The sequence below is a fragment of the Triticum aestivum genome, chromosome 3A, assembly GCF_018294505.1.
Source record: "Triticum aestivum cultivar Chinese Spring chromosome 3A, IWGSC CS RefSeq v2.1, whole genome shotgun sequence".
NCBI lineage: Eukaryota > Viridiplantae > Streptophyta > Magnoliopsida > Poales > Poaceae > Triticum > Triticum aestivum.
The window spans coordinates 378,654,589-378,664,040 of NC_057800.1; positions in this window are offsets into that span (position 1 = coordinate 378,654,589).

Below are 9,452 nucleotides of genomic sequence, written 5' to 3' on the forward strand. Positions count from 1 at the left end.
GCCGCCCCGTCCGACGCCCTCCGCCGCCTTCGCCGCCTCCTCGCCGCCCCCTCGTCGCCGGTCGAAGCCCCGGCCGCAGCCCCTCTCCCCGGCGAGCCCCGCGCCTCTCCGGTGGACCTCGGCGTCCGTGCCCCGACGAGCCCGATCCAGATCTGAACCGCCGCTACAGTAAACCCTAACCCCCCTCCGATTTTTCTAAGTCCCTAGATTTTTGATCCATGTTGCTCTGTTCGAGGTCCCGTAACTTTGCAACCGTATCTCCGTTTTGGGCGTATGATATATCAAAATCTTCGCCTCGACATGTAAATCATTTCATTCCATTGCATCATTTGCATTTGAGGTCATCTTGATACCCAGAATTCTGTTAGAAGGAGGCTTCGTGAGTTAAACTGCAGATCCATTAGTTCATCATGCACTTTTGTCATTTTTGCTATATTTAATCCGTGCATGATATGCCTGTGCCCCTTTGGGATGTATTGTGAAGCATTTTGTCTTCTTTCCAGAGGTGCCACCCATGCATTTTTAGGATGTGTGTGTTGTCTTGTGCAATCTTGCGAAGTAGGGTACCTGAGAATGCAGATTTCAGGGACTTAGTGATTTTCACTAAGTCTGGGATATTTTAGTTCATGATGCCATATGTCCAGCTCGTTTCCTAATGATCCGTGCCTCTTTTGAGGATGATCAGTAAGGGAGTTTTGATATTTTAGTTATGCTCTATCCATCCATGTCTTTGTTGGCATTTGTGGAGTGCTCTAGGTTGACTCAATCGAGCTCAACTTGTGCTTCGTTGTTAATCTGGGCAGATCGTCAACTTGTTTGCGATTTCGCCGATGCTACCGTTAGTGTTCCATGCATGCTATGCCTTCGTTCTTGCCATGTGTAGCTAGCACTTTGTGTCTTATTGCTGGTTATATGCCTTCCTTGCCATGACTTGCACCGTAGTGAGTGCATCGAGCTCGTTTACATGCCTTCGTGAGTTAAATTTCAGCAAGTCTCAGTTTTCACTAAGTCTGAAAACTGATTGTGTTCGAGCGATGTTCGTGAGCTCGGTATAGTATTTTGTGAACCCTTTTGGCCCCAGGTCACTTTGGGTGTTTTATTAAGCTTGTTGAGTAGCTCCATGCCATGTTCTTACTTGTCATGTTCAGGTTTTCTATCATGTTGTTTTGCTGCTCCAAAGAGAGCATCGTGATCTGAAATTTCAGACTAGTGTTAATTTCACTAAGTCTGAAATCTGTTTTGCATTTGCGTTTTAGCCATGCTTGTTTGAACCTCTTAATGGATGAATTTGCCTATGGCTCAGTGCTAGTGTTTTGTCAACCATCTTGTGTACATCACTGCCATGTATTTTGTTTTCATGTTTGGTGGATGTAGCATGTTCATTTCGTTGCATTTAGATGCCTACTTGCTGTAAATCGCAGACCGGTGTCATATCTTAAAACACTCGCCATTTCCAAACCGTAACTCCGATTCCTATAATCTTTATATCGTTTTCAAGCGATTTCATCCCCTCTATCCAGTGGCACACTTGGTTTTCCAAGTTGATGCCAGGTTCATGCATTTCCTGTCATATCTTGCATTTTGCATCCCGCATCGCATCCCGCATAGCATATCGTCTTTTCATCATATTGCTTGGTCTTGCCCGTGGTTGATTGTATCCTTGTTGCTTGTTTGTCTTGTTGGGTAGAGCCGGGAGACGAGTTCGCTACCGAGGAGCCCGTTGAGTTTGCTTGTGAGGATCCAGTCAACTCTGACAACTGTGCAGGCAAGATGATCATACCCTCGAAATCACTACTATCTTTGCCATGCTAGTTTGCTCGCTCTTTTGCTTTGCCAATGCTACGATGCCTACCATTTGCTTGTCAGCCTCCCAATTGCCATGTTGAACCTCTAACCCACCATTGTCCTAGCAAACCGTTGATTGGCTATGTTACCGCTTTGCTCAGCCCTTCTTATAGCGTTGTTAGTTGCAGGTGAAGATTGGAGCCGTTCCTTGTTGGAACATTTATATTGCTTGTTGGGATATCATTATATTGCTATGTTATCTTAACACATCTATATACTTGGCAAAGGGTGGATGGCTCGGCCTCTCGCCTAGTGTTTTGTTCCACTCTTGCCGCCCTAGTTTCCGTCATATCGGTGTTATGTTCCCGGATTGTTGCGTCCCTCACACGGTTGGGCTATAATGGGAACCCCTTGATAGTTCGTCTTGATTAAAGCTTTTCCAGCAATGCCCAACATTGGTTTTACCATTTGCCACCTAGCCTCTTTTTCCCTTGGGTTTCCGGAGCCCGAGGGTCATCTTATTTTAGCCCCCCACGGGCCAGTGCTCCTCTGAGTGTTGGTCCGAACTAGAGCCCTGTGCAGCGCCACCTCGGGGAAACTCAAGGTTTGGTTTTAGCTGTACGGATTGCTCATCTGAGTGTGCCCTGAGAAAGAGATATGTGCAGCTCCTATCGGGATTTGTCGGCACATTCGGGCGGTGTTGCTGGACTTGTTTTAACCTGTCGAATCATCTTGTTGTACCGAGATACCGAGTCTGATCGGTGTGTCTTGGGTGGAGGTCTATTCCTTCGTTGACCGTGAGAGCTTGTTATGGGCTAAGTTGGGACCCCCTTGCAGGGATTGATCTTTCGAAAGCCGTGCCCGCGGTTATGGGCGGATGGGAATTTGTTAATGTCCGGTTGTAGATGACTTGAACTAAACTTAATTAAAATGAATCAACCGTGTGTGTTACCGTGATGGCCCCTTCTCGGCGGAGTCCGGGAAGTGGACACGGTGTTGGAGTTATGCTTGCGCAGGATGTTCCTTTAGCTTCTCGCTCGTGCTTCGCCTTCTCTTCCCGCTCTCTTTTGCGCATAAGTTATCCACCACATATGCTAGTCGCTTGCTGCAGCTCCACTTATATTTGCCTTACCCATTCCTATGAGCTTAAATAGTCTTGATCGCGTGGGTGTGAGATTGCTGAGTCCCTGTGGCTCACAGATACTACAACTCCAGATGCAGGTCCAGGTGATTCTGCTCCAGTTGACGATTACGAGCTCAGGTGGGAGTTCGACGAGGACTCTCAGCGATACTACGTGTCCTTTCCAGATGATCAGTAGTGGTGCCTAGTTGGGGTTATCGATTCAGGACCTTGTCGCATGTTGGGGGTCTTTTCTATTTTGGCACCGTAGTCGGGCCATGAGTGATTTGTTCGATGGATGTTATTTATGTACTCTGATGTGACGTGGCGAGTGTAAGCCAACTATGTTATCTCCCCCTTTTATTATATATTACCCGGGATGTTGTAATGATTGCCTGACTTGCGACATTGCTTTCAATGCGGTTATGCCTCTAAGTCGTGCCTCGACACGTGGGAGCTATAGCCGCATCGAGGGCGTTACAAGTTGGTAATCAGAGCCATCCCCGACCTTAGGAGCCCCATTGCTTGATCGTTTTAGCAGCCGAGTTGTGTCTAGAAAAATGTTTTGAGTCCTTAGGAATTATATATCGGAGAGCTTAGGAATTCTTTTTACTTCCCAGTCTCCTCATCGCTCTGGTAAGGCATCCTGGCATAGAGTTTTGACTCTTCTCTTCTAAAATTTCACTAAAAAAATTTTTAGGTTCACGCGAGTATCTTGGTTTTGTTCCGATGGTTTTGTGACGAGAACATTGTTCTTGGTGCCTCCTGTCTTTAGGGGTTGTGGCAGTGTCCCGGGGAGTTGAGCTCCGAGGTGTTGTCGTCACAATTTTATCGTTGCAATTCTGGTATACTTGAGATATGTTCGCCGACATCGAAAATCTCTTTTATGCAGTTCGTTGGTGAGATAACCTCGACGCCACCCAGTACTGGGGCGGGAGTTCGGGAGTATCGCCATAACTTGTATAACGGATGCTTTTCGAAGGTTGAGGTAGATGATTTCCGAAGTTTTCCTGGTTATGTGTTGAAGGATGGATACAGCTGGATGTAGGATTTGCTAGTTTGGGTGAGATATTGTGCTTCCCCTGTATCCCCAACACCTGATTGCATAACCGGAAAGGTTCGGGAGTTTCATAGGTGGGAATTCTAATAGCTCTAGTTCTTCTTCCACGGATATTGGTTTGAGATTGGGATTTCTTACCGATTATTCGTTCTTGATCCGTACCTTGTTGATTTATTTCTCTACCTTAATTCTTCGTGGCTTCGCAATTTATGGATATGTGATCAGTTGAAGAGGAATGCATTCGTTCATTTTGTTCGGATGTGAAGACTATATGTTGCAATTTTCATTCCGTTGGATTCAGCTTCTATATTGTTGTCTATCAATGTGCTAATGGTGGTCAACCTCTTCAGGATGGCTCCTCCAACGCGCACGACTCCGAATCCTAATCCGCCTCCACCTCCGCCTCCTCCGGAAGCATGGCAAGCTGTGATGGCCGCTACTAATGCAAACACACAGTTGATCATGCAGATCCTTCAAGAGCGCAATCAAGGCAGTCAAGGGAATCAAGGCCATAATCAGCACCACTTTGCTACTCTGAACCAGTTCCTTGCTAATGGCCCAAAGACGTTCAGCGGTTGTGTTCAGGCTACCGACGCTGACGATTGGCTAGTGGATCTGGGCAAGCATTTTGAATGCAGCAACGTCAGGCCTGAAGATTTCGTCAAGTTCGCTTCTTTCCAGCTCAAAGATCAGGCTGCAGAGTGGTTCCAGCAGTACAAGGATTCCAGAGGTGGACGTGTTATCACTTGGGACGATTTCCGTCAAGATTTCCGCGCTCATCACATCCCTCAAAGTGTGGTTGAGAGTAAGCGTCAGGAATTCCGCAATCTGAAGCAAGGCTCTTTGTCTGTCTATGACTACAACAAGTTGTTCCAGAAGCTCGCCCGTTTTGCCAAGCAGGATGTTCCTGATGAGAAGAGTATGATCTATCAGTTCAGAGGTGGTCTTCGTGAGGAAATTCAGCTCGCTCTTGTCCTCTTTGAGCCGTTGAGATACGATGAGTTCTACAACATGGCACTGAAGCAAGAGGCTGCTCAGATGAGATGTGATGCTTCCAGGAAGCGTGCCAGAGATGTCACTCCTTCTTCCTCTACTCAAGTGGTCAAGCAGCAGAAGTATTGGCTTCCTCCTCCTCCGTTCCGTCAGTCGTATCAGCAGAAGAGCAAAGGTGGCAGTGGTTTCTCCCACCCACCCAGCCCAGGCTTTCAGAACAAGGCTTCGTCTCAAGCTCCAAGATCGAGTGCTCCGTATCACCGTCCGCTTTCAGAGGTCACGTGCAACAAGTGCCAACAGAAGGGTCACTATGCCAACAAGTGTACCAACCAGAGGCGTCTTCCTCCTCCTCCTCCTGTCAGGTCGGCAAGTACAGCTGTGGTCAAGCACAATCCCAAGCACGCCAAGGTCAATATGGTGAATGCAGCTCAGGCAGAGGATTCTTCAGATGTGATCATGGGTAACCTTCCTGTTAATGATATTCCTGCAAAAGTTCTTTTTGACACTGGTGCATCGCATTGTTTCATCTCGAGACCTTTTGCTTCCAAGCATGATTTTGTTACTCAAATGTTGCCGAGACCGTTGTCTATTGACTCTCCGGCCAGCCTCTTGACATCTCGAGTGTGTGTTCCGGATGTTACAATCACTTTGGGCGACTGCAAGTTTCTCTCTTCTCCGGTGGTTCTTGGCAATTCCGATATCGATCTTATTCTCGGAATGGACTGGCTCTCTAAGCATAAAGCTCAGCTTGATTGTGCAGCCAGGCAGATTCAACTGACTCATTCGTCTGAGGATGTAATTGTTTTTGCCGCTCGAGATAATTCCATCCGGTTGTTTTCTCTCAATGAGAAGGGTGAATTGGATGCTATCTCTCAAATTCCTGTCGTTTGCGAATATCAAGACGTCTTTCCAGAAGAGCTTCCAGGGATGCCTCCGCACTGGCCAGTTGAATTCGTTATTGAACTTGAGCCCGGTACGGAACCTGTGTGCAAACGTCCCTACAAGCTCGGCCCAGAAGAGTTGAAGGAGCTGAAGAAACAACTCGATGAGCAAGAAAGATTGGGTCTCATTCGGCCTAGTACTTCTCCGTGGGGTTGTGGTGTTCTTTTTGTGAAGAAGAAGGATGGATCGAGTCGACTTTGTGTTGATTACCGTCCAGTAAACAAGAAGACCATCAAGAACAAATACCCACTTCCCAACATCAATGAGCTGTTCGAACAACTCAAGGGTGCTCAAGTATTCTCCAAGCTTGATCTCCGTATGGGTTATCATCAGATTCGTATTCGTGAGCAAGATATTCCCAAGACGGCGTTCAGAACAAGCTTTGGTTCATATGAATACACCGTCATGTCTTTTGGCCTCGCCAACGCTCCTCCGACGTTCTCTCGCATGATGAACTTCATCTTCAACCCCTACACCAATGAATTCGTTCTGGTCTATCTCGACGACATTCTGGTTTTCTCGAAGAACAAGAAAGATCATGCCAGGCACTTGCGTTTGGTTCTTGACAAGCTCAGAGAACATCAGTTCTACGCCAAGTTTTCCAAGTGTGAATTTTGGCTCGATGAAGTTCTTTATCTTGGTCATATCATCTCTGCCAAGGGCATTTCCGTGAATCCTGAGAAGGTGACTGCAATTGTGAATTGGGAACCTCCTCAGAACGTAAAGCAACTCCGCAGTTTCCTCGGTCTCGCAAGCTATTGCAGAAGATTCGTTGAAAACTTTTCTAAGATCGCCAAGCCTCTCTCAAATCTTCTTCAGAAGCACGTCAAGTACGTTTGGTCTCCGGAGTGTGATATTGCTTTCAACACTTTGAAAGAGAAATTGATCACTGCTCCAGTTCTGACTCCACCTGATGAAACCAAGCCGTACGAAGTCTTTTGTGACGCCTCTCTCCAAGGTCTCGGTGCTGTACTGATGCAAGAGAAGAAAGTTGTTGCTTATACCTCTCGCCAGTTGAAACCTAATGAGAAGAACTACCCCACTCATGATCTCGAGTTGGCGGCAGTTGTACACGCTTTGTTGACTTGGAGACATCTTCTATTGGGAAGGAAAGTGGATATTTTCACTGATCACAAGAGTCTCAAGTACATCTTCACTCAGCCTAATCTCAACCTCAGGCAGACTCGATGGGTCGAAATGATTCAAGAGTACAATCCGAGTATCGAGTATACTCCAGGCAAGGCTAATGTGATTGCTGACGCTTTGAGCAGAAAAGCATATTGCAACAGTCTGATTCTCAAGCCTTACCAACCCGAGCTTTGTGAAGCTTTCCGCAAACTGAATCTGCAAGTTGTTCCTCAAGGTTTCCTCGCCAACCTTCAAGTCTCTCCTACCTTAGAAGACCAGATTCGCCAAGCCCAACTTCTTGATGCTATGGTGAAGAAGGTGAAGATTGGTATTGCAAAGAGTCAGTCCAAGTACAAGTGCTACCGACTTGATGACAAGGACACTCTCTTCTTCGAGGATCGAATTGTTGTGCCCAAAGGTGAACTTCGTAAGGTGATCATGAACGAGGCTCACAACTCTCTCCTCTCCATCCACCCTGGTAGTACGAAGATGTATCAGGACCTCAAGCAAGCTTATTGGTGGACTCGAATGAAGCGCGAGATCGCTCAATTCGTGAACGAATGTGATGTCTGCAGAAGAGTGAAGGCAGAACACCAAAGGCCAGCTGGTCTCCTCCAACCTCTTGCCATTCCAGAATGGAAGTTTGACCACATTGAAATGGACTTCGTGACTGGGTTTCCAAAGTCCAAGCGTGGCAATGATGCTATATTTGTCGTCATCGACAAGCTCACCAAAGTGGCTCATTTTCTGCCTATCAAAGAGTCAATCACTGCAGCTCAATTGGCGGAATTCTATACCTCTCGCATTGTCTCTCTGCACGGTATTCCTCAAGTGATATCTTCAGATCGTGGCAGCATCTTTACCTCCAAGTTTTGGGATTCTTTTCAGAAGGCCATGGGCACCAACATCCGCTTCAGCACAGCTTTCCATCCTCAAACAAGCGGTCAAGTCGAGCGTGTCAACCAAATTCTTGAAGATATGCTCAGGGCTTGTGTGATCTCCTTCGGCATGAAGTGGGAGGATTGTCTTCCTTATGCTGAATTCTCATACAACAACAGCTTTCAAGCAAGTTCGGGCAAGGCCCCCCTTCGAAATTCTGTATGGCAGGAAGTGCCGTACCCCTCTCAACTGGTCCGAAACCGGTGAACGTCAGCTGCTGGGTAATGACTTAATCACAGAAGCAGAAGAAATGTGCAAAGTCATTCGTGATAACCTCAAAGCAGCTCAATCCCGCCAGAAGAGCTACTATGATAGTAAGCATCGTGATCTGGTTTTCGAGATTGGAGATCATGTTTACCTCCGCGTCTCTCCCATGAAAGGTACTCGTCGCTTCGGTATCAAAGGGAAGCTTGCCCCTAGATACGTGGGACCTTTCAAGATTGTCAGCAAGAGAGGCGACCTCGCCTATCAACTCGAGCTTCCTTCAAACTTTGCAAATGTTCATGATGTGTTCCATGTCTCTCAGCTTCGAAAGTGCTTCAAGACTCCTGACCGCACCGTCAACTTCGAGGACATTGAGCTCCAAGAAGATCTCTCTTATCGTGAGCACCCAGTTGCTATTCTCGAAGAGACTGAACGCAAGACTCGCAACAAGTCAATCAAATTTCTCAAAGTCAAGTGGTCACACCATTCCGACCGTGAAGCTACCTGGGAACGCGAGGATCACCTCCGTTCTGAGTACCCGGAGTTCTTTCAGTCCTAGATCTCGGGGCGAGATCTTTTCGTAGTGGTGGAGTGTTGTAACGCCCCAGATGTAACTTTCCATATTTGTATCCAACTCTTGCCGTCTCCGGCGCTAAGTTATATTTATTTCTCGGGTTTGGGTCTTTGTCTTCGTGTGTTGTTTTTTTTTCGGGCATCTCTTATCATGTCATCACGTGCATTGCATTTGCATACATGTTCATCTCATGCATTCGAGCTTTTTCCCCGTTGTCCGTTTTGCATTCCGGCGCTTCGTTCTCCTCCGGTGGTCATTTCTAGCTTTCTTTCTTGTGTGGGGTTTAAACATTTCCGGATTGGACCGAGTCTTGCCAAGCGGCCTTGGTTTACTACCGGTAGACCGCCTGTCAAGTTTCGGGTCATTTGGACTTCGTTTGATACTCCAACGGTTAACCGAGGGACCGAAAAGGCCTCGTGTGTGTTGCAGCCCAACACCCCCCAAATTTGGCCCAAAACCCACCAAACTCTGCTCCAAGTCCTAGAGCGTTCGATCACGATCGTGTGGGCGAAAACCGCACCTCATTTGGACTCTCCTAGCTCCCTCTATGCCAATATATACACCCCTCCGTTTTCGGATCTCTCCCTCTCCCCGAAACCCTAAAAAAAAAAAAACAGATCCCCTTCCTCCGCCGCCGACGGACGTGTCCGGCCCGCGCCGGACAGCGTCCGCTCCACCCCGCCGCCCGCCTCAGCCAACGCCGTGCC